Source organism: Chiloscyllium punctatum, chromosome 2 (assembly GCF_047496795.1).
Source record: "Chiloscyllium punctatum isolate Juve2018m chromosome 2, sChiPun1.3, whole genome shotgun sequence".
NCBI classification, from domain to species: Eukaryota; Metazoa; Chordata; class Chondrichthyes; order Orectolobiformes; family Hemiscylliidae; genus Chiloscyllium; species Chiloscyllium punctatum.
In genome coordinates, this window is record NC_092740.1 from 77,262,540 (window position 1) to 77,288,063 (window position 25,524).

The following is a 25,524-nucleotide window of genomic DNA, read 5'->3' on the forward strand; positions in this document are numbered from 1 at the left end:
CTCTCTGATGAACCTTACAGATCACTAAAAGTACCACCACGATAAATATGTCTCCTTTTTGATCACTGTATTTATTCTCCATTTGTTAAGATTCCATTAGTTAACATTCTTTACCAACAATGCCAATTGATCTGTAGGGGTAATAAAGTCAAACAATCATTGTGTTGGTTTTACTCCTGTTTCTATGGTAATATTGAAACATTACAGAATATGACGTACGAAAACCAAGGAAGAATTCACTCTTCTTTCTAAGTCACTATTTCAATAGCTGTGTGTTAAGTTTGAAAACCCTAAGGTACGCTTTTTTGTCACTTGCACCCATATAATTTAAAAATATGAAAACATAATTATTAACCACCATGTTCTGCCAGAATACATTGCACTTACTAAAAGTACAATATTGCAACCGTAAGATGATGGACTGCTTGAGATTCAATGAACCTAAATTGATGGACCTATTTTTACAGTGTAATAATTTCATAAGGAACAGAATTTTTTTGTTAGTTTACGTGCTTTATATAGCGCTATTAAAAACACGCTTTAAATAGTATTTTGGAGCTATTTTCCATGAGAGAAACATAGAAAGAGAACAAATTGGGTTTTGACTTGGGAATGTTCATCTTTGAGCACCAAAGTGTTCTATCTTTTACGATTCATACTGTTTGATTAGATTCCCTACAACATGGAAACAGGCCCTTTGGCCCAACAAGTCCACACTGACCCTCCAAAGAGTAACCCACCCAGACCCATTCTTCTACCCCTGACTAATGCACCTAACACTATGGACAATTTAGCATGGCCAATTCAACTCACCTGGACATCTTTGGATTGTGGGAGGAAACCAGTACATCCGGAGGAAACCTATGCAGCCATGGGGCGAATGTGCAAATTCCACACAGACAGCTCAAGGCAGCAATCAAACCTGGGTCCCTGGCACTGTGAGGCAGTAGTGCTAACCACTGAGCCATCATGCCACCTCTTTTGGCTGTTCTGCAGTTTTTCACTGGAAACATGTTTTCTTTTTGGTAGATTAAAAACCTGTACTTTGTTTTTCTGTGCCTGTCTCTTGATTTAGATTTTGATTCACTTGGACTGACGTTTGGGATCACTGCACCCCACTAAAGGAAATTGTTTGCTGTAAAGGCATCATGATGAAAAAAACTAACAGTAATTGAAAAGATTTTATATGCCATTATATCAAATATATGAAATCTGTGTGACTCTTTAATAAGTACAAGTCTAGATTAAGGCTTGAACAAGTTCTCCCACAGAAGCATTAGCTTATAGTTTTTGTTGATGGTAGTCATGATTTGGAGATGCCAGTATTGGACTGGGATGTACAAAGTTAAAAATCACACAACACCAGGTTATAGTCCAACAGGTTTATTTGGAAGCACTAGCTTTTGGAATGCTGTGTCTTTATCAGGTTCTGCTCCACAACCACCTGAAGAAGAAGCAATGCTTCCAAATAAACCTGTTGGGCTATAACCTGGTATTGTGTCATTTTTAACTTTTTTTTTGTTGACAGTGCTGGTATTTTTTTGTTTTTTTTAACTTCAGAAATATACCATTGTTTAACAAATAATAGCTGTGCTATTCATTGCTTAACCACAAAGACCATTAATGGGCCTTGCTCTACTCTGCCAAGATTGATCACCATTTCAGATATGCAAATTTCACCCCCTTCTTTCTCTTCTTCACCTTAAACTTTGTCCGTGCCTTTTCCAAACTCATTCTAACAAGTACAAGAGTCTGGTATACTTCTGTTGTCACTATAAGTTTGAGACCATCTGATCAGCTGCCTCTGCAGCTTTCTTCCACTGCTCTAACCCAACAAACTAATTTCCTTCTGTCCTTCCGCCCTTTCTTTATTCATGAACGTGATTCTTTCTTCAGTTTCTCCTTTACTTTCTCTCATGCATATTCTTAAGCTCATCTTGTTCACAAAACCCACCTCTTGTTGACTTAAACCTAATCCTACCAAACGTTGACCACTCACTTTCCTTCCTAGATCCCTTTTAACTAATATTGTTCATAATTCCCTCTGAGATATAGCCTCCTCCCCTACAAATCTGTCAACACCACCCCTTTCCTGAATGAAAAACATGCTTTTCAAGCTGAAAGCCCTTTGTCCAGCCTGTTCAATATCCATCAACATATGCTTTCCATATCAGTGTCTAACTTTCTCATAGCTCCTGCATCTGAATCTGATGTCATGGAATTGAAATGACCTTTTAAAAAAAGCCAAAAGCAATGTCTTATGTAACTATACCCATGGTTAATTATCCATTCTTCTTCATTCTGCTTGACCTGTCAGCAATCTTTGATGTGCTATCCTCCTCAAATGTCTTTCCATCATAATCCAGCTTCCTCTTATGGTTTAATTGTTATCTATCTAATTATAACCACAGAACTATCTGCAATTGCTTCTCTCCTTGCTTCCTACCATTACCTGTTGACTCCCCTCAAGAATTTATCCTTCAACACTTTTTACTTATCATATACAAGATGGTCTAGATGACATTATCTGAATACATGATGTCAACTTCCACATGTGCACTGATGACACCCAGCTCTACCTTACCTAAGTTACCACCACCTCTCTTGACCTGTTCGCTGGTTCTACTTTGTCATTCTGCTTGTCCATCATCTACTGCTAGATATGCAGAAATATCCTCTGACAAAATATTGGAAAGACTAAAGTCATTATTTTATGGTTGCAAAATTATCAGGACTTTGCTGTATAAATGTTGCAAAGAAACGTATACTTGAAAAGTCTGCATATCAAATAACACAGACACATGATACAAACTCTGTTCTCTAGCCATTAACTTCTTCCCTCAGTTGAATGTGTGAAACTGAATTAGGCTGTTCATAACTAAAAGCAAAGTACTGGAAAGACTCAGGAAGTCCGGCAGCATTTGTGGACAAAAAAAAAGTCAAATTTTCAGTCACATATGACTCTTCTTCAGAGCATCCATTTAGGTCTCCAGTACGCACAATATTTCCTATTTGACCTAGCAGGAGTTTCAGACCATATTACCATATGTCACTCTCTATAAACTTGAACCCATCCAAAACTCTGCTTATATTTGACTTGCACTAGCCCTGTTCTGCTGTCATTCTCTACTTTCTGCCCAACATCAACTCCTGGTCTGTCAAATCCTCAATATAAAATTCTCAAACTTGCAATCTAATGTCTTCATGGCCTTACCCACCCTATCTCTTTAATCCACCTCAGCCCAATAATTCTCTGAGATCACTACTCTCCTTCAGTTATTGTCTTTTCTTCATCCTAATTCTATTCACTCCTTCATCAATGATTATGCCTTTACCTGTTTAATCCTAGGATCTGGAATACCTTCTCTCAGGATGGAATTTCTTCTCTCTATCTGCCTCCCCTCCCTTCTGAGATATTTACAAATACCTAACTAAAACAATGCAAACAGTTAACAATAACTGTTCTCATAGTTCCTTCTATGGCTTGGCATTATATTTGTTTGATAACCTTGTGCAAAACATCCCAAGTTGCTTCACAGTTTTAAAGATGCTATATAAATGCAGATTCTTGTTAATTGTATTTGTATTGCTTAGCATGCAGATAGCACTCTGTTGTAGATTCATTCAGTCGATATTCATCTCGGAATAATCTCTATATTTGAACCTTAACAGGTCTCCCTGTCTGAAGGTGATTGAGAAATGCAGATGTGTTGGGCCATAACTGTACAAATTGCAGTGACGTACAGTTCCATTGTTGCTTATGGCCCATATTGACCCCTGGACATCCCATTTTTTGGTGCTAAATCTTCCCTTGTTTATCCTAAATATTGCAGTTTTGTGTAACACTACAAAATAGAAGTCCTTATAGTTACGATAAATCATTGTCTTCATAGTTTTTCCAATTATGTATCTGCAATTGATGTGCAAGAAGCCAATAGATCCTTCCTTATACTGAATTCATCAACATCTCACACAACCCAATAACCCTGCAATGTCTTTCACAACATAGCCAGTTTGGTCAGTCGATGTACTAATTAGTGTTCTTGGTCATGGAACTTGAGTTTTCTCACCCATGGCACATATTAATTTGATGATTAGATTGTTGCAGATGGATTTGCATGCTTAATTCCTCCATAGTTTTTGAACTGTGTGGAAATTATTGGGAATTGGGAATCTTAGATTATCACACAAAAGGGACTGGAATTATGCTAGGCCAGATTGGGTAAAGTTTGCAAACTCTTTTGAAAAACAAGGTGAACACTATTTTTTGGGACCATGGGCAACTTCCATGGCTATCATTCTGGTACTGAGTACTAATTTGTTAATCAAGTAAATACCATTCCACAATATGCCATTGATGATTTGATCTCATGAGCTCTGGGTTTTAAGGCCAGTGGCATGTTCTCAAAAAGGGCCACTGGACTCAAAACATTAACTCTGTTTCCTCTCCACAGATCAGACCTGCTGAGTTTCTCTGGCAATTTCTGGTATTGTGACAATGTTTATTTATAATGCTAGAATGCATTTGACTGCTTGTGATTCTTTACTCTAAATTATCCATAAATTGTGCCAACAGCAGGTGACACAGCCTGGTGAATTGCCACCCAGTACTATTTCCCAGGAAGAGCATTTCTAATTATCAACTTGTGGCTTTTGCTGTCATTTTGAACTCATTTTTATAGTCTGTATTTCATAAATCCTAATGTATATTACCAGCTTCACCTGAGGAATTTATTTAAGTAACAACTGGAAATGAATCCAATCTGTTGGTGGTACTTGAACTTCTAGTCATTAACTACGATAGTGAATCTGACTCATCCCTTGAATAGTCCTCATCCATTAGTCCTGAAGCCTCTTCAGAGAATTTCATTGATTTGTTATACATGCAGGTTTGTTTTATAAAATTACAATTGAGTAATTGACGCCTCTGAAAAGTTGATAGTTTGGTGCATTCCCATAAAATAATGCAAACAAATCTAGAGCTTTCTGGATGACTAAAGAAGGTAAGATGAAACAGAATAGCTATGTATATGATAGATATTATATGGAGAATACAATTGATAGTCAGGCTCAATACAGAAGGTTCTAAAATTTTTTTTAAATCAGCAAAGCAAATAGAGAAAATGAAAAGAGACTGGCAGTTTATTATAGACCTTAAAATGGGATGTGCGCATGGAGGCAGGGATCTTAACTGAGATACTAAATGAATACTTGATCAAGGAAAAAAAAATCTGTCCTGGTCATGTTGAAAGAAGAGGTAGTTGAAACATTTGATAGATTGAAAATGAGAAGCAGGAGGTGTTAGGCTGGTTATATTTGATGTTTATAAGTTATTCAGTCTAGATGAGATACATCCAAGGATATTGAGAAAGTAAAGGTAGACATTGTGGACACTCTGTCAAAGTTTTTCAACTCATCTTAGAATTAGGGCCAGACCATTCAGGAGAGATGCTAGGAAGCACTTCTACACACAGACTGGTAGATGTTTGAAATTCTCTTCCACAAGTGGCAATAGATGCTGATTTTAACTCTGAAGTAGGTAAGCTTTTGGGAAACAAAGATGTTAAGGGATATGGGCCAAAGGCAAGTATATGCAGTTTGACCACAGAAGAGGCATGATCTTATTGAATAGTGGAAAAGGCTTGAGGAGCTGAATGTCCTACTCCTGTTCCTATGTTCTGATATTCCAAGATACAAGGATGGTGTCAGTCAACTGGAGAATTGCACTCACATTCAAAAAAATGTGTAAAGACAAGCTCAGTAACCACAGTCCAGTCAGTTTAAATATGGTGGTGGAGAAATATTTAGAAATTATTTTTGGGAAAAATAAACAGTCACTTGGGCAAATGAGGATTAATTAAGTAAAGCCAGAATGGAATAGTCAAAGGGCAAATCATGTTTAATTTTATGAATCTTTTGCAAGAAAACATTTCTTTAAATATAATAATTTTGCACAATTAAAACAATTGATTAAAGCTTGCATTATTATTTATTACTTTCAATCTATAATAAAAAAAACTTAATCACATACTTTATTTCACTTGTTCTTTTGTTTAAAAAACTGGTGCAAAATAGGTAGCTGAAGTCAATATTGTGTTCTAGATGCCACATTCCATTCCAATTTACTTTAAAAGGGTCAGGTTCCCATCATCAGATTTGCATAGGATGGATGGGTAAACTATTGAATATTAGTACTTCACAACATTCTTCATAACTTAGCTTGATTTTGGTTTATGAGGCAACAAAGAGGGGAGATGACAATAATGTAATTGAAGTAGTCTAATAAACCAATTCAGTGTTCACCCCACAGAAAACAGGTGCCCTGTATTTGGGATAAAACAAATTTTTGCTTATTTAAGTTTATTTCTCAACAATACATTTCCACTTAAGAAGACATTAGACACAAACGTTTTGGAAAGCCATCCAAACTACAAATGGACAGAGTTCATTAACTGTAATTTGTTCTTATTAGTAGGAATACTTGGCGTTCTGTCTGTTTATTGCTCCCATTCCTTTCTAATAAGCTTTTTATAAAATATCTTTCCAGACGGAAATTTTGACTGGAGGGTTGTTTTCACAACTCATCACCATTAAAGCATTCCTACATTGAGCAATAAGTATTGCAATTTTCAAAGTGGATGAGGTGAGAAGACTCATCCTTTCAATAGACTGGATGGGTAAATTGTCCTTAATTTGCAGGATTAAAGAAGTGAAGTTTGGTTGTTGGAATATCTTTGAATTGATTAGATTACTTACAGCGTGGAAACAGGCCCTTCGGCCCAACAAGTCCACACCGACCCGCCAAAGCGCACCCACCCACACCCATTCCCCTACATATACCCTGCACCTAACACTATGGGCAATTTAGCACAGCCAATTCACCTGACCTGCACATCTTTGGACTGTGGGAGGAAACCGGAGCACCCGGAGGAAACCCACGCAGACACGGGGAGAATGTGCAAACTCCACACAGTCAGTCGCCTGAAGTGGGAGTTGAACCCAGGTCTCTGGCGCTGTGAGGCAGCACTGCTAACCACTGTGCCACCGTGCTGAATTGCTAATATGTCTCTGCACATGACCATTGTTCTCTGATATTCAGTTAATCTTCATGAAATGACAAATTCATAATATGTTTCAATTATCATGTGACTCAAGAGTAATGAAGAAAAAGTGTTTTCTTTTGTAAGCACATTATTCACATTCAACTTCATTAATTTGGTTGTAAATTCTAAACATGGTTTACAATGTATAGGGTATAGAAGGAGAGAATTGAACTAAAAGCTTACAGAAATCATGAAAGAAATATACCTTGACAAGAAAACAAATACCATAGAGTCATAGAGATGAGTAGCACAGAAACAGGCCTTTCAGTCCAAATCATCCATCCCAACCAGATATCTTAAACTAATCTAGCCCCATTTGCCAGCACTTGGCTCATATCCCTCTAAACCCTTTCTATTCATATACCCATCCAGATGTCTTTAAAATGTTATAATTTTACAAGTCTCCACCACTTCCTCTGGCAGCTCATTCCACACAGCACTACTCACTGCATTAAAAAGCTGCCCCCTATGTCCCTTCTAAATCTTTTCCCACTCAACTTAAACCTATGCCCTCTAGTTTTGGACTCCCCCACCCAGGGAAAATACCTCGACTGTTTACCCTATCCATGCCTGTCGTGATTTTATAAACGTCTATAAGGTCACCCCTCAGCCTCCAATACTCCAGGGAGAATAGTCCCAGACTATTCAGCCTCTCCCTATAGCTAAAACCCTCCAACCCTGCTAACATCCTCATAAATCTTTCCTGAACCCTTTCAAGTTGAACAACATCTTTCCCATAGCAGGAAGACCAGAATTGAATGCAGTATTCTAAACTTGACCTCACCAATGTCACGTACAGCCGCAACAGGACCTCTGAACTCTACACAATGCATTGACTAATAAAGGCAAGCGTACCAAATGCCACCTTCACTATCCTGTCTACCTGCGACTCCACTTTCAAAGGACTATGAACCTGCACACTGAGCTCTGTCTGTTTGGCAGCACTCCCCAAGCCCTTAACTAAGTGTATACATCCTGTCCTGATTTGCCTTTCCAAAGTGCAACACCTCACATTTGTTGAAATTAAACTCTATATGCCATATCTCTGCCCATTTGCCCTGGGTTGGATCAAGGTCCTGTTGTATTCTGAGGTAACCTTCTTGACTGTTCCACTGCACCGCCTGTTTTGCTACAAAATATGAGTAACTGGGAAATAAAAGCAACAGGAAAACTGTTGATGAGGAAATTATAATGTTAAGAAAAACATCATAGAAAAAAAATATTCCTCACTATACATGAAGTTGAGTTTTTCAGAGGCAGGATGAAAGTTACTGTAGGTACTGGAATTCAAGAAAATATCAAAATGGGTTGGGAACCTGAGGCGTGATTGCAGTGCACAGGAGGATGAGAGTAGGGAGAGCATTGACAGAATTTCATGGTCACAGGGATGTGCTGGCAGACAGCAAGCTGGTTTGAAGTGTGTATACTTCAACACCAGAAGTATCCGAAATAAGGTAGGTGAGCTTGCAGCAAGGATAGCTACCTGGGACTTCGATGTTGTGGCTATTTCGAAAACATGGATAGAGCAGGGTAAGGAATGGATGTTGCGGGTTCCAGGGTTTAGATCTTTCATTAAGAACAGGCAAGGCGCTAAAAGAGAGAGAGGTGTTGCCTTGTTAGTCAAGGATAGTATAACGGCAGCTGAAAGAACTTTCGATGAGGACTCGTTTACTGAGGTAGTATGGGCTGAGGTTAGAAACAGGAGAGGACAGGTCTCGCTGCTGGGAGTTTTTAATAGGCCTCTGCAGAGTTCCAGGAGGTTGGAGGAAAGGATTGGCAAAATGATTCTGGGTAGGAGTGAAAGGAACAGGGTGGTCATTATGGGGGCCTTTAACTTCCCCAACATTAACTGGAAATGCTATAACTCTAGTATGTCAGATGGATCAGTTTTTGTCCAATGTGTACAGGAGGGTTTCCTGGTACAGTATGTCAAAGGGCCAACAAGAAAGGAGGCCATACTGGATCTGGTCCTTGGTAATGGATCAGGCCAGATGTTTGATTTAGTTGCAGGTGAGTACTTTTGAGAGAATGACCATAATTCAGTTACGTTTAGTTTAGTGATGGAAAGGGATAGGTACATGCCACAGGGCAAGAGTTATCGATGGGGCAAGGGCAATTATAATGCGATTAGGCATGACGTAGAATGGGGTAGAAAAATGCAGGGGATGGGGACAATCGAAATGTGGAGCTGGTTTAAGGAACAGATATTGTGTGTCCTTGATAGGTATGTCCCTGTCAGGCAGGGAGGAAGTGATAAGGTAAGGGAACTGTGGTTTACGACAGAAATTGCATCTCTTATTAAGCGGAAGAAGGAGGCTCATGTGTTGATGAGACAAGATGGTTCAGATGAGGCGATGGACAGTTACAGATTAGCTAGGAAGGATTTAAAGAGAGAGTTAAGAAGAGCAAAGAAAGGACGTGAGCAGTCTTTAGCAGATAGAATAAAGGAGAACCCTAAAGCTTTCTATAGGTATGTAAGGAATAGGGCCAGTCAAAGACAGAAGTGGGAAGTTGGGTATGGACCCTGAGGAGATCGGAGAGGTACTAAACAAATATTTCTCATTGGTTTTCACTCAGGAAAGGGAGAATATTGTAGAGGAGAAAAATGAGATACATGATATTAGACTAGAAAGGATCGAGGTTAGTTACAAAGAGGTGTTATCAATTCTAGAAGGAGTGAAAGTAGGCAAGTCCTCTGGGCTGGATGGGATTTATCTGAGGATTCTCTGGGAAGCTAGGGAGGAGATAGCAGATCCTTTGGCTTTGATCTTTGAGTCGGTCATTATCTACAGGTTTAATACCAGAGGACTGGAGGATTGCAAATGTTGTGCCCTTGTTCAAGAAGGGCAGTAGAGATGACCCATTTAATTATAGACCAGTGAGCCTTACTTCTGTTGAAGGAAAGGTTTTAGAAAGGGTTATAAGAGATAGGATTTATAATCATCTGGCAAGCAACAATTTGATTTCAGATGGTCAAATGGTTTCGTCAAGGGCAGGTCGTGTCTCACAAACCTCATTAAGTTTTTTGAGAAGGTGACCAAGCATGTAGATGAGGGTAGGGCACTTGACGCGGTGGACATGGACTTCAGTAAAGCCTTTGATAAGGTTCCACATGGTAGGTTATTAGACAATATTCAGAGGCATGGAATTGAGGGTGATTGGAAACTGGCTTTCTGGAAGAAGGCAGTGAGTGGTGGTTGATGGAAAATATTCAGCCTGGAGTCCGGTTACTAGTGGTGTACCACAAGGATCTGTTTTGGGACCACTGCTGTTTGTCATTTTTATAAATGACTTAGACGCAGGCATAGGTGGATGGGTTAGTAAGTTTGCAGATGACACTAAAGTCGGTGGAGTAGTGGACAGTGTGGAAGTGCGGCCGCACTTGGAATGTTGTGTACAGTTCTGGTCGCCCCATTACAGGAAGGATGTGGAAGCATTGGAAAAGTTGCAGAGGAGATTTACCAGGATGTTGCCTGGTCTGGAGGAAAGCTCTTATGAGGAAAGGCTGAGATACTTGGGTCTGTTCTCATTGGAAAGAAGAAGGCAAGGAGGGGATTTGATAGAGACATACAAGATGATCAGAGGATTAGATAGGGTAGACAGTGAAGGTCTTTTTTGTAGGATGATGATGTCAGCTTGCAAGGGGGGCATAACTACAAATTGAGGGGTGATAGGTTTAAATCAGATGTCAGAGGCAGGTTCTTTACTCAAAGAGTTGTAAGGGCTTGGAATGCCCTATCTGCCAATGTAGCTAACTCAGCCACATTAGAGAGATTTAAACAACCCTTGGATAAACACACAGATGACGATGAGATAGTGTATGGGGATGAGCTGAGAATAGTTCACAGGTCAGTGCAACATCGAGGGCCGAATGGCCTGTTCTGCACTGTGTTGTTCTATGTTGTATGTTCTAAAACTGTGAAAGAGAACTTTCAAAAAATAAACATTTTTACTGGGAAATTAAAGAAAATACAGACAGAAGGTGTGTTATATTCACTTGAAGCAGAGCCCTATAAACTGCAGTTGACATTTATTTTTACATGTAATTGACACTTGTAAAAAATGCAAATTTCCTCCATCCTTTGCACTGCTTCCTTGTTATGACGGATGTCATACTACTTGATCCATTAACCTTCTCCAACCCCATGCATAAGCTGTGAAAGAATATTCTATATTCATCTAAATTCTGCTCAATGCAGCAATGACCAACTTCACTATTTCTGATGTTCATCAGCTTTTTAAAAAAACTCTGCATACCATCCTGTATTTTTTCATGGCTTCATAAGCTTCAAGAATTAATGTTCTAACATCTATTGAATAAGTAATGATATAAAGAAAGAAGATAATCTGACTCCTGCGCTATGGCCTGGAACATTTTGCCCTTGGTGACTTATTTTAGCCATGTTTTACATTCTTGAACACGGTACGAAGACTCCCCAGAGGTTTTGTTCATTTTTCACTCATAGTGATCGCCACAAATGTAATTTCTATGAAAAGGAGCAATAGAATGGGGTGTATTTTCTAAGTGTCAATGTTTTTCTAATTGCCATTAGTCTGTGAAAAGTTGTATCAGGGCCAGTCTTTTGGCTTCTTCCTGCACAGTTAGCACAAACTGGCTTCTGAACAAATCTCCCTGCTGTTTGAAATGTTTAACTGCATCTCCAATGTGCAGTTTCAGTTGAATTTGATGTTTGTCCAGGATACATAATAAATTCCAGAGAATGGGAGAGGGTATATAATGAGCTGTCAAACCATTTGGAAATGGTTTCCTTTCATATTGTCTAAACAGCCAAAATTTCAATATTACAATATGATGATCGAATAAATATATTCAGACCATCCAGTTTTCCAAACAAACTGTTAGTTAACATTTTTAAGCTGGACAATCTTGTAGAAATAGCTTTATTATAGAGTTTAGTTCTCATGACTGTGGATGGATTAAGAAGCATCTAATTAGAGAGTTCAGACGATGATTCAGACAATTTAGGAATCTGAATATTCAGAAGAGATAATGAAGAGTCAAATTGCGGCTCTACATATTCACATCAGGCACTGATTAGGCAAATACTCTCTTCTATCCTGTGTAGAATTTAGATGAATATTCAGAATACATTGTGATGGTTTTTAATGATATTTTTCAAAATTATATAGTACATTTTCACCTGCATGTAGGCAGATAGGTAAGAATATTTGCTGTTTTGGTTTGAGGGTTCTGTGTTCCTTATTCATGGTGAAACTATTGTCATTGAATTTCTACATTATGTGGCGCTTGCCTGATGAGCTTGTATAAATTGGTAAGGAGTCACTAATCAGAATGAGAGTCCCCTTTGCTTGCAAGCTACCAACAATATTTTAATGGTAAAATTACTGATCGTAATATGCTTAATATTCTGGTTGACACAAATGGCAGAGAGCAGCACATGGCTCCAATCTTCCAGACACATCAACAGTTTGCTTTGTCACAGCTGACTGTCAGCAGAAATCATTTACCAAGTGTAAACGGTGCTTAAACTAGAATTCAGCAGAGGGGCAGCCTGCAGCTAATTTATGAAGGTATTGATCTCACTGTCTGGCAGGTGCAGCTTTTCTTTTCAAGTTTGATGACTAAAGCAGGATATGAAAATGACTATAAAGCAGGCATTAGAAGCCTTGATTATGCAAATTAACAGAATCATTGAGTTAATTTTTTTATCTGCTAATGCATTGAGTGTAGTTGGGCAGAGAGGAAATCTGAGTCTCTCTCCGTACTGTGCAGTTTTTAACTCCATAGTGTGTGACTTTTTAGTCTGACAGACTGTCTGCTAGGATGTCAAATTGACATCCATCTGAAAACTTCAAAGAAGGCCACAGGGATGGTAGGCCCAAACCCTGATCCCCAGAGTTGGGGAAAATGATCTCCAATGCCTGGTCCCTTCCTGGGAAGGGATCAAAGCCTCAATAAGGTTCCAATTCTTGACGACCAGGGTAGGGAGAAGGGGGTATCTGATCCCTGCTTTCTGTGGGTTGGGCATGTTTGCCTTGGAGCAGGGTGCTTTAGCACTAGGGTGGAGCACTACCAATCATCATGGCCCTTGGTGGGTTAGCAGAATATTATCATCTAGGATGACAGAATAAGGACTTAGAGCTAATGGAATGCCATCCCTTAATCTGAGGAAAATTGAATATAGAAGTTTTATTTCAGTTATAGAGCACACTGGCGAGATCACATCTTGGAGTACTGTATAGAGTATTGATTCCCTCATTTAAGGAAGTTTGCAAATGTGTTAAGGCAGTTCAGAAAAGGGAGACTAATACCTGGTAATGTTATGTGGAGAGAAAAGTTGGACAGGCTAGCCTTATATACACTGGAGTTCAGAAGAGTATGAGTGGACTAGATTGAAACATTAGATCCCAAGAAATCTTGATGGGGTGGATGTGGATAGAATGTTTCCTCTTATAGGGGAATCTAGGAACAGGACTTTTTAAAAATAAGGAGTCACCCATATGAAACATTTTAACTCAGAGAGTTTTAAGTGTTCGGAACACTCTTCCACAAAAGGTGATGGCTTTCTCATTCTCTGAATTTATATGCTCACATGAGATAGCACTTGCCTTCTGCTTCAGCCTGTTCTTGGCATCCTGCTGTTGTTTCCTTTCTTGGGTTTGGAAAATGCAACTGGCAAAATAAGTTAGACATGAGACATTATATTTAACATGCAAAGCCAACTCCCAAGCACAGGTCAGTTCCCTAACTTCTCCCCATTCTCAGTTTTAAAAAAACTTCAATATCATTGCCCTTTTAAATTTCTGACTGCAAACATTTTCCCAACCACTTGTCCACATTGTAATTCCCAGTCCATTAAATTATACAATGCCAAAAGAACCAATACAGGAGAGGAGATGGCTTAGTGGTATTTTCTGAACTGTTAATCCAAAGACTCAGGTCATATTCTGGGAACTCAGGTTTGAATCCTGCCAGGGCAGATGTTGGAATTTGAATTCATTTGTAAAGAAATTCTGGAATTAAGTGTCTCATGATGAGCATGAATCCATTGTCAATTGTCAGAAAGAACCCATTGGGTTCACTAATGTCCTTTAGGGAAGGAAACTACTACCTTTACCTGGTCTGGCCTACATGTGACTCCAGATCCACAGCAATATGATGACTCAAATGTCCTCTGGGCAATTAAGAATGGGCATTAAATGCTGCCTAGTCAGCAACACCATTATCCCATGAATAAAGAAAACAGAATACTGTGTCTGTACGAACTCTTGTGGGCGGCACAGTGGCACAGTGGTTAGCACTGCTGCCTCACAGCGCCAGAGACCTGGGTTCAATTCCCGCCTCAGATAACTCTCTGTGTGGAGTTTGCACATTCTCCCCGTGTCTGCGTGGGTTTCCTCCGGGTGCTCCGGTTTCCTCCCACAATCCAAAAATGTGCAGGTCAGCTGAATTGGCCATGCTAAATTGCCCGTAGTGTTAGATGAAGGGGTAAATATAGGGGAATGGGTCTGGGTGGATACGCTTCGGCGGGTCGGTGTGGACTTGTTGGGCCGAAGGGCCTGTTTCCACACTGTAAGTAATCTAATCTAATCTTCAAAGAACCACGCAATTAGTAACACGCTACGAAATTGGGCATATTTATCCAATTCCCTTTTGAAAGTTACCATTGAATATGCTTCCATCACCCTGTCTGACAGTATGTTTCATAACATAATAGCTTCCTGTGAAAACATCTTTATCCTCATATCTCTCATTCTTTTGTCTATTATCTTCAACCTGCGTGCTCTGATAGTGATCTTCTGCCAGTTAAACAGTTTCTCCTTAATAATGCTATCAAAATCTTTCATAATTTTGTATGTATCTATAAATCTGTCTTTGTTCTTCTCTGCTCTGAGGACGACAAACCAACATCTGACATCCTTGATGTGCTTCCTATAAATTTCCCCTGCACCTGTGAATTCTTTGTAATTTTGTGTGTTCAAAATTTTCTAGAATAACCAAACTGGATCTGAGCATGTAATTTACAGCAAAACTCAGCACCAAAAAAACCAGAGTACTCGACAAACCATAACATCCACTTTCCTCGATAAAATAGATGTAGTAATGATTGTAAATACTTTTTGCATAGTATTTTTCTTTAATATTGGTTAAGTCTATGGGAATTATTATTTGCAGATTAATTTGTTTCTGATTCCACCTTTGATATTTAACTGAAGAAATGTTATTTGAAAGAGAAATGTTGAATAAGACCACTTGCTGTGGAGATGCAGTCACAGTTGTGGTTGAAGATTAGCCTGCTGGGATAAGACCCCGCCCCCCCCCCCCCCCCCCCCCCACCTCCACTATGACTAAGGTTTAAAAGTTTTGCATGTACAGTATAAATACTTTACTGCTTCTATTTTTATTTTCCTTTCTTTATACAGGCAGTTGAACCTGTAACCTTCCTAAGCTGTAGGAATAATTTCCTTTACAATCAGGAAACTTGGTGCCTCCAGTATTTGCTCATCAAGGCAATATTGTGAGATTCAAGCAGCAATGAGTATGTTATTCCTTCAGAAAATTAAACTCATTAACTAGCATTTTTCATTTATTGATACCAATGGTTTCCAGTGCATACTGGATAATGTGCATTTTAGTGTGTAAAGGTTTGACATAACTTCCTTTCTTGTGTTTTCTCTAATCATGAAACCACAGATCCAGCATTTTAAACAGCCTTATCAACTTGTGCTGTTACCTTGAAAGAAATGTGTACGTACACACCCAAGATTTACTATTCCTGTCCCCCATTACATTTCTGCCTTTTAGATTATACTGCTTCTCCTCATTGTTTCTTCCAAAATGCACCACTTCACTTTTCTCAACAGTTAAGTTTAATGCCCAAGTCACTAGTTTATTTCTCGTAAAGTCTACTCCTATCTTCCTCACTGCATACTATATTTACAAGATTATTTTATCCTCTGAAAACTTCGAAATTATATCCTGCATCCAAACCGAGGTCATTAATATTTATAAAAAGCAATGAGTTGTTTCTAGTTTGAACCATTCTATACTAGTGTACAGACCTAAAAACCAACCATTCATCAATAATCCTAATTTTCTGTTTTTTAGCCTATTATAATCTATGTTGTCATTGTACCTTAATTTTACATGTTTCAATTTTGCTCACACGTCAGTTGTGTTTTTTTTAAAATGTCTTTTGTAAGTCCATATACCAGATATCAATCATATTACCTGAACCATTTCCTTTTCTTCACCATAGATCACGTTAGTAAACCATAATTTACCACTAACACACTATGCTCCCATTCACTTCTTAACTCACATTTTTCCATATGACTATTCTTTTTATCTTTGCTTAACCTTAATAATATACTCTCTAGCCACACTGGGCTGAGTAACCTGTGGTTTTTGGGCATATCTTCCCCCTTTTTTGTATGTGTGAATCGCAATCTACCAGATCTCTGGCACTACTTCAATATATAAGGAGGATGGAAGAAGAAAAAAGACTATCTTGCGGAAGAAATGTATTTTGGCCCTCTGGCACATGTCACTATTATTTTTATAACAACCAACACCACAAATTATGTGTATGTTTAGTTATTCATGCAAAGTAAATGTCCTAATGTGGATGATTTGAGGTTTAGAAACAGCACAGAATATTTATTTTTCTCTATTAGATTATTCATCCAAATTTGTTCTCATCATTTGTAATGCACTTATAATCTACGATACTGACTGTTGTGCTTTTACTCAGAATTGTGTTTATATGATATACTATTTTTGGGACAAGGCTTTTCACTGAAGCAGATGCAATTACCATAATTATAGAGTGAATAATTGTAGGTTATTTTGTTTGTGTATAGAATTAACCCTTTGAAGGGACTATGCAGTGCAACTGCACTGTATTTTCTCAGTAAACACAGCAAAAAAAAAACTGAAAATGAAAAGCGAACACATCAGCTAGTTCCAGTGATCTTTTTGTAAGATGGCATCTTCATCATGAGCATTCAATGCATTCAGCGAGGATTTGATTTTTTGAAACATCCAGCCTTCCAGCATAAGCGCAGTGGTTTTATGTTGATACTTTGGTAGCTCTCCAAATTTTACAACCATTTTTTTAGCAGTAGAACATATAGTTTAGTTAATCCTAGCGCTGTTACCAAAGGTTGGGCTGACCTATTTGTTTTCTTTCCACAAACCTATGGTTTGCTTCTAAATCCTTCCTTATTAAGAGTGGATGACTCATCTACAAACATATGGACATTGAAAATTGGAGCAAACCCATTTGGCCACTGCTAAGAAAATGAGATCTTGGCTCATCTTTGAGGTCTTAACTCCACTTTCCTGTTTGCCTCTCCAGAACCCTTACTCTCTTATAAATCAGACATTTATTTAATCTAACTTTGAGTACAGATTTTTAAAAATTGTTTCATTGGAAGTAAGCATCAGTGACAAAGCCAGAATTTGTTACCCATTATTAATTGGCTTGAACTGAGTAGCTTGAGGGAAACTAAATGTTAATTCCATTGCTGTGGGTCTGGAGCTGCTTGTAGGCCAGACCAGGTGAAGATGGTAAATTTTCTTCCCTCATGAATATTAATTGATCCTGCCTCCACCACACTATAACATGGTGCATTCTAAACCCTAACCATACACTGCGCAATAATATTTCTTCGCACATCATATTTAACTCTTTTGTAAATCTTTTAAAACCTGGGTCCTTTTGTTCTTCTTTTAATTATGGATAGAAACAGTTTCTCCCTATCTACTTGTCCAGACCTCTTGTGATTTTGGAAACATCAATGAAGTTTGCTCTTACCCTTCAGCTCTCTAAGGTTGATTATCACTGCTTCACCTATTCGTCTTCATTATTAGAACTATGCTTACATTTTTTTTTCTGTACTCCCTCCACTATTTTCACATTCTAGCTAAAGTGTGGCGAACAGAACTGTGTATACTATTCCAGCTGAGATCTAACTTTCACAAGTTCAGCATACCTTCTCTGCTCTTGTAATCTCTCCATTATTAATAAATCCTAAGATACTGTATGCTTTATTAACCACTGAGTCTTCACTTTTTCTGACACCTTTGATAACTTTGCACTCATGCAGCTAAGTCTCTCTGCTTCTGCACATCCTTTTGAGTGATACCTTTATTTTATACAGTCTCCTCATGTTCTTTCTACCAAAATCTATCACCTCATGTTTCTCCACCACCTTCACTTTACCTACCTCCCCGCTCGTCGAGCTTATCAATGTCCTATTGAAGTTCTGCATTGTCTTCTTCATGGTATACAATGCTTCGAAGTTTTGTATCATCTGCAAACTTTGAAATGATCCTCCAGTCTTAGAGATGTAGAGCAAGGCCTCTAATACCAACTCTTGAGGAACCTGACAAACATATTTTACAAATAAAAATCCATTAACCATTCCTGTCTTCCCTGTCAGTCCTATTGAATGGCAGATCAGGCTTAAGGGACCAAATGGCCTCATGTTGTAACTATTTTTATCGCCTTTTGGTTCTGTCACAGCTCATTTCTTAGCAGAATTGAAATGCAATTACCAATCACTGGAATATTCTTCCTTGTTGATTATTGTCATGAATGTTTCTTCTGTACGGTTCTTAAATCTTCAGCCCTTTTGCTGATTGTGCTGTATGAGTATGTGGGAGGCGGGGTCAGGGTGGTGAAGTGGGGATAGGTGAAGTCAAGTAGAGAGTACAGCCTGGTTGGTCAATGGGAAGAATGAATCCAGTTGGTGGCAGGGAGCAGTGGAAGGGATGTGGAGGGGCTGGGAAGGGGGTCAAGGGATGGGAAGGGAGGTTATTTGAAATTGAAGAACTCAACGTTGAGTCCTCCATGCTGCAGGCTGAAAAATGCCCAGATGGAAAATGAGGTGTTGTTCCTCCAATTTGTGGTGTGGTTCGTTGTGGCAATGGAGGAGGCCAAAGGTGGTCATGTTGGAAAGGGAGTAGGAAGGGGAATTAAAATGGGTGGTGACTGGGAGGTCTAGATGGCATTCGGGCATAATCCTGGTTTACATTTGGTCTCCCCCATGTAGAGAAGACCACATTGTGAGCACCTGATGCAGTAAACTAGGTTGGTAGAGAGGCAGGTAAACCTCTGTCTCATCTGGAAGGACTGTTTGGGGCCCTGGATAGAGGTGAGGGGAGAGATGTACTGGCAGGTTTTCCAGTTTTTCCAGTTGAAAGGTAAGGTACATGGGGGGTTCGGGGTGGGGGGGGGGTGGGTTCAGTGGGGAGAGTGGCACAAACCAAGGACTGTTGAAGGGAATGGTCCTTGCAGAAGGCAGAGAGCGGTGGGGAGGGGAAGATGTTCGTGGTGGTGGGGTCTAGTTGGAGTTGGCGGAAGTGTTTAAGGATGATGCATTGGATGCAGAGACTGGTGGGGTGGGAGGTGTTGTCTGAGCAGTCAAATCAAATCTGCAGTGTAGCCTACTCTATAGGTTGGCCATGCCAATTCATTAACTGTATGAGCTGTTGCCAGCATCCTCTTTAACTCTAGGAAATTACAGGGTCACGCAGGTCTGGTGTGGTAGAGAAAAAACACTTCCTGACCTAACTTTAAATGAACATACATGACCTCAGGCTCGCAGAAAGACAATCGACAGTCTTTCACTCAGTCTTCCAATCAGATGAGCGTATGTTCTAGAAAAAAGTGAAGCCTTTAGATCGCCAGGGTTTCTAAAGTCAGGGTCATCGCAAGGGTTAGGATAGTTGTAAATGTAATCATGTACACTAATATATAATATAAATGATGATAATAAATGCTTCGTGGGGGGCTGTTGTATACGGAGTTGAAATATTTTATACCCAGGGTATCAGTTTGATGGGAAATGAACTTGTAGGAAGAAAAATTTGTGATCTCAAATGAGTGGAACCTAAAATCTGGTCCAGTTCAAAGTCTCTTTAACAACATCTGTTATATCAATGTATCCTGTAACTAATTGTGATAATGCAATAAACTAGACTTTGTTAACTACAGAGACTGTTCTAGTTGGACGAGGCAAGTAAGTCCTCTAGGTTGTTACACTGAGAGTGAATGGTCACAACCTTCACCATGAGCAGCATCTTGTACAATGTGCTGAGTGGGTGTACCCAGAAAACAGGAACAGAAGTCTCCAAAATATCGTGAAGAGGGAGCTGCTGGTAGTAAAGGTCACATTCACAGGACAAAGGATGCAGCCAGATGAGGTTCCCATCCACTTCAAGGAGTATGACTGTTCTTCCCATGAACAATTTTAACATAAAACACATCTCATCTCTGTGTTGAGGTGCCTTTGCACAATCCAATCTGCTTCACTGTTGCCTGTCACTCCTAGAGAGGTTGTCAAGACTCCAGAGCTTCCACCCTTCCGTTTGGAACATTTGAGAGCTCACTCTCTGTACTTATTAGGAGTACAAGTATTGAGGAATCCAAAAAGGAAACTGCCAACAGGAAGATTACGCTGTTAGCCGTGTTGTCAATAACTATCAATGGACTCTTATAAGAATCTCAGCGATTTGGCCTATGGTGAGATTTGTAGCAGAGTTGGGTGAGAAGCCCAGTGAGGCATCTGAGGGGCATCTAGCTGCATCTTTTATGGATTTGCTGAACAGTAATACCAGCGTCTCCCTGGGCAGTGGCGAGTTACCAATTCAGAAGGACTGTTGCTTAGTAAGTGCGTTACTAATGGTACAACATCACAAAGGATTCAGAATGAGCACCTGGCAACTTTAGCATTCCTGATAAGGAGCTTAAGCCTGAAACATTGTCTCTCCTGCTCCTTGGATGCTGCCTGACCTGCTGTGCTTTTCCAGAGTAACACTTTGCAACTTTAACTGCCAGCTTGCTCCATTGGCCTCTGTGTTTAACACTGGACAATAACAACTCAGGTCACATTTCATGGGCATGAGTCACATCCAGTCCTTGTTCATGATATTGGTATCTGACATATACCACCCTCTAAGAACCCAGAGGGTACATTTTTATTCCATTTACAAAATGCTTCTGCACTTCAACAGTGTACCTTGGGCTGCACTGGCAACAGTCTTTGTAGTGCAGCATCAAGGATACTGTACATCCAGGGAAATGCATCCAGCTCTTAGAAAGGACCACCCATATACCTGGGCTGTACGCTTGCTGTCATAGTACTCACTGTGAGCTTGCCTGGATTCTCATGTCACCCCTGCTTTTTATTACATTGCCAAACCTGTTTGTGCTTTGCCCCCTCAGCCAGAGATATAAGACTCATATTGCTTCAGTCCTGCCTTTCTATTTAATACAGACTCAAAGGCAGGAAGCTTGTGGTGGTTGTCAGTGGGCCTCAGTCAAGTCAAGAGAGACAGCCTTCGCTCAGGGGGCTGCTGGCACAGAAAGTCAAGAGCAGCCCCTGGTACTAATCCAGGGCCTCTGAGGCAAAAAGTCAGACGATGGACACAGTCTAAGTCACGGCGCTCAGTCTTTGGTAAGATTTTAAAGTGCATTATTGTGGAATATTTTGAAGTGCATGGTAAAATAGGGCTGAGTCAGTACGGCTTCGTCAAGTGGAGGTCGTGGCTGACAAGTCTGTTAGAATTCTTTGTGGAGCAAGTTAGACAAAGAAGAGCCAGTGGATGTGATCTATTTGGATTTCCGGAAAGCCTTTGATGTGGTGTCACACAGGAAGCTACTAATTAAACATTAGGGCAAGTACTGGCATGGATAGAGGATTGGCTGACTGACAGAAGGTGGAGAGTGGGGATAAAGGGGTCTTTTTCAGGATAGCAGCCAATAACTAGTAGAGTTCCATACGGGTCTGTGTAGGGACCACAGCTATTCATGTTGTACACTAATGATCTGGATGAAGGAACTGAGGATGTTGTTTGCAGATGACAGAAAAAAAACAGGTAAAGAGACCCTCACCTTGACCTCCTTCCACCTATCGCATTTCCAACACCCCTCCCCCAAGTCCCTCCTCCCTACCTTTTATCTTAGCATGCTGGACACACTTTCCTCATTCCTGAAGAAGGGCTTATGCCCGAAATGTCGATTCTCCTGCTCCTTGGATGCTGCCTGACCTGCTGTGCTTTTCCAGCAACACATTTTCAGCTCTGACCTCCAGCATCTGCAGTCCTCACTTTCTCCTCCAAAGAGACAAGTAGTGTTAAGGAGACAGGGAGACTGTTGAAGGACTTGTTGGAAATGGCAGATGGAATGCAATGTTGGGAAAATGAGAGGTTATGCACTTTGGTAGGAAGAATCGGGGCATAGACACTTTTTAAAATTGGAAATCTGAAACACAAAGGGGCTTAGGATTCTTAGTTCAGGATTCTCTTAAGGTCAACATGCAGGGACAGTTGACTATTCAGAAGGCAAACTTTGAAAGAACTAGAGTACAAGAGCAGAGAGGTACTGCTGCAGCTATATAAAGCTTTGGTCAGATCACATTTGGAATATGGTGAGCTGTTCTGGGCTTTGAATGTAAGGAATAATGTGCTGGAGTTAGACAGGGTCCAGAGCTGTTTTACAAGAGTGATCCTGAGGATGAAGGGCTTGTCATATGAGGAGCATTTGAAGACCCTGTGTCTATACTTGATTGAGTTTAGAAAGGTGAAGGGGGGGGTAGGTGGGATTGCATTGGAACTTACAGAATACTGTGAGGCCTGGATAGAGTGGACTTCGAGAAGGTATTTGCATTGGTAGGACAGACCAAGACTTATGAGCACAGCCTCAGAGTGAAGGGACACCCCTTTAGAACTGAGACAATGAGCAATTTCTTTAGCTAGAGGATGGTGAATCTGTGGAATTCATTGCTGCAGAAGGCTGTGGAGGCCAAGTCATTGAGTGTTTTTCAGACAGAGATAGATAGGTTCTTGATTTGTTAGGAGAAAATAGGTTTTAGATGGAAGGCAGGAGAATGGGGTTGAGAATCCTATCAGCCATGATTGAATGCCAGAGCAGACTCAATGAGCCGATTGACCTAATTCTGCGCCTATATCTTATTGTCTTATTGTCCTTCTCTTTGTGACACATAATATGATATTTTTCCAGATGTGAAATAGTGTGAGCTAGAATTTTACCTTGGCTGATGACGGTGAGAACACTGAACATCTGACACTGTGTATAACCGGTGGATGATCCACTCTCACCAACTTTGCTCCACTGCACCAGATGGAATTTTAACTTGAATAATTATGAGCTTTTGTGAAATATAATCCTATACTCCAAATGGAGAAAATATCCTAAATAATTTCAAAAATAGATGTATGGAATCAAAAATCTATTATCCAAATTCCTGCTTTCTCAGAAAGCTAGTGATTTGTGGTGTACTCCTGCAATGGTTATTTTCATTGTACCTACTTGTTGTACCTACTAATTAATAATGAGATTTTAATATGGCCCTGTCCTGAAAATTGTACTTGTACTTTAGTTTCCAGAGGGAAAACGTCAGTTTTTTTGGAATCAGATGAATCTTTGACGAGCAATGTATCTGGAGAATAGAAGGTGTTGTTTTGTGATTTCATGTTCTCTGCATCAAACTTCACCCATAAGAAATGCATACCACTCCCAAATTCACACACTCCACCTCCAATAATGATTGCATCTCCAAGTCTGAAGCACTATATTCAATTAATCATCGTCACTGAGATGGTCAAATATTCCATAGGACCCAAAGGCCTGAGTAGTACTGGAATCAATAAGGGGACTTCATCTCTGGAGTTTAGGGATAGAACAGCAAAGATATGAACCTACATGTATGTTTTCTTAGAAAACCATTCAGAATGGAATATTTGTTCAGAATCTTTCCTCTTGACATTACCTAATATGGGGAAAGAGAGATTCAAATAAACTAAATGGTAACTTGGCCTTTTTGCTCTTTTTATTATTTACTAAAGAATATCAAACTGATTTCAGAATTTAAAATGTTCTAATTATGCTAATTATCACAATTCACAATTAATGAATTAGTTGAAATAAAAGTGCAAAATATTTCTGCTCAAAATCTTCCTACTTCAACTTCCAAAATGTTGAATTTATTCGTCTGATTATCATCGAGTAGAACAATGTATTACTGTGCTCCTCTATAAGAAAATCGCTGCCAGCTGTTTCTGGTAATTTCTGGAGAGTCTGGAAAATCTCAGCAAAATTCAAATACTCTCAATAAAATGACACTGGTGCTTTATGAGGACTTGTTTGGAGAAACCCAAAGTAAATAAAAAGCACATTTAACAATGACAAAGTCAAGCAGCAAATGATTTGGTTTTGACTTAAAGTGCCAGACAAATGTGCATCCAAATTTGTATTTTTTATTTTAAAATATGTTCCCTGAGTTATAAAACATTCTATGACAATAAGATATGATTTTCCATGATCCTTTTTGTTCTTATCAGAACAAGAGTTGATTATTGAGAAGCACAAATAGATATAGCTGCAAAAGCTCAGCAGGTCTGACAGCATCTGAGGGAGAGAATCAGAGTTAACTTTTCAGGTCAAGTGACCTTCTCTCAGAGCCCTGCTGCAGAAGGTCACTGAACCCAAAACATTAATTCTGATTCGCTTCACAGATACCACCCAGAGCTGCTGAGCTTTTCTAGCTATTTTTGTTTGTGTCCCTGATTTACAGCATTCACAGTTCTTTGGGTTGATTATTTCATACTAAAAAGAGGAACAATTTCTTCATTCAAGGGACTGTGAAATATTGGAACTTTATACCCTATAGATTTGTAGGCGCCAAGTCATTGATTGATTGATTGATTGATTGATTGATTGATTGATTCAAGGCAAAAGTCTACCTTTCTATGGGGATAGTGTTGGAAGGTGAAGTTGAGGTAGGAGATCAACCATGACCTTGTGGCCCACTATTTATGTGTCTAGGCTTCCTTGGGTCTGTGGCATCATTTCCTACTGTGATGTCACTTCCTACTGTGATGTCACTTCCTGTTATTTTTCTTTGGGGGTGGTAAATGGAATTTAAGTCAATGTGTTTGTTGATGGAGCTCCAGTCGGAGTGCCGCGCTTCTAGGAATTCTCACGCATGTCTCTGTTTGGTATGTCCTAGGATGTTGTCCCAGTTGAAGTGGTGTCCTTCCACATCTGTAGGTAAAAATACAAGTGAGAGTCGGTCATGTCTTTTTGTGGATAGTTGATATTCATATATCCTGGTGGCTAGTTTTTTGCCTGTTTGTCCTATATAGTGTTACAGTTCCTGCAAGGCAGTTTGTAAATAACACTAGTTTTGCTTGTTGTCTGTACAGGGTCCTTTAAGTTAATTAGCTGCTGTTTTAGTGTGTTGGTGGGTTTGTGGGCTACAATGATATCAAGAATTCTGAGTAGCCAAGCAGTCATTTCTGAGATGTCTTTGATGTAGGCGAGAGTGGCTAGGGTTTCTGGACATGTTTCGTCTGCTTGTTTGGGTTTGTTGCTGAGAAATTGGTGGACTGTGTTCATTGAGTACCCAT

At 39.6% G+C, this 25,524-nt stretch overlaps 1 protein-coding gene across 4 annotated transcripts in view; it reads left to right on the forward strand.

Moving 5' to 3' along the window:
• The window catches only part of prr16 (proline rich 16), a 236,849-nt gene that overhangs the window by 107,182 nt on the left and 104,143 nt on the right, over positions 1-25,524 (forward strand). The gene's annotated exons all lie outside the window — the stretch shown is intronic.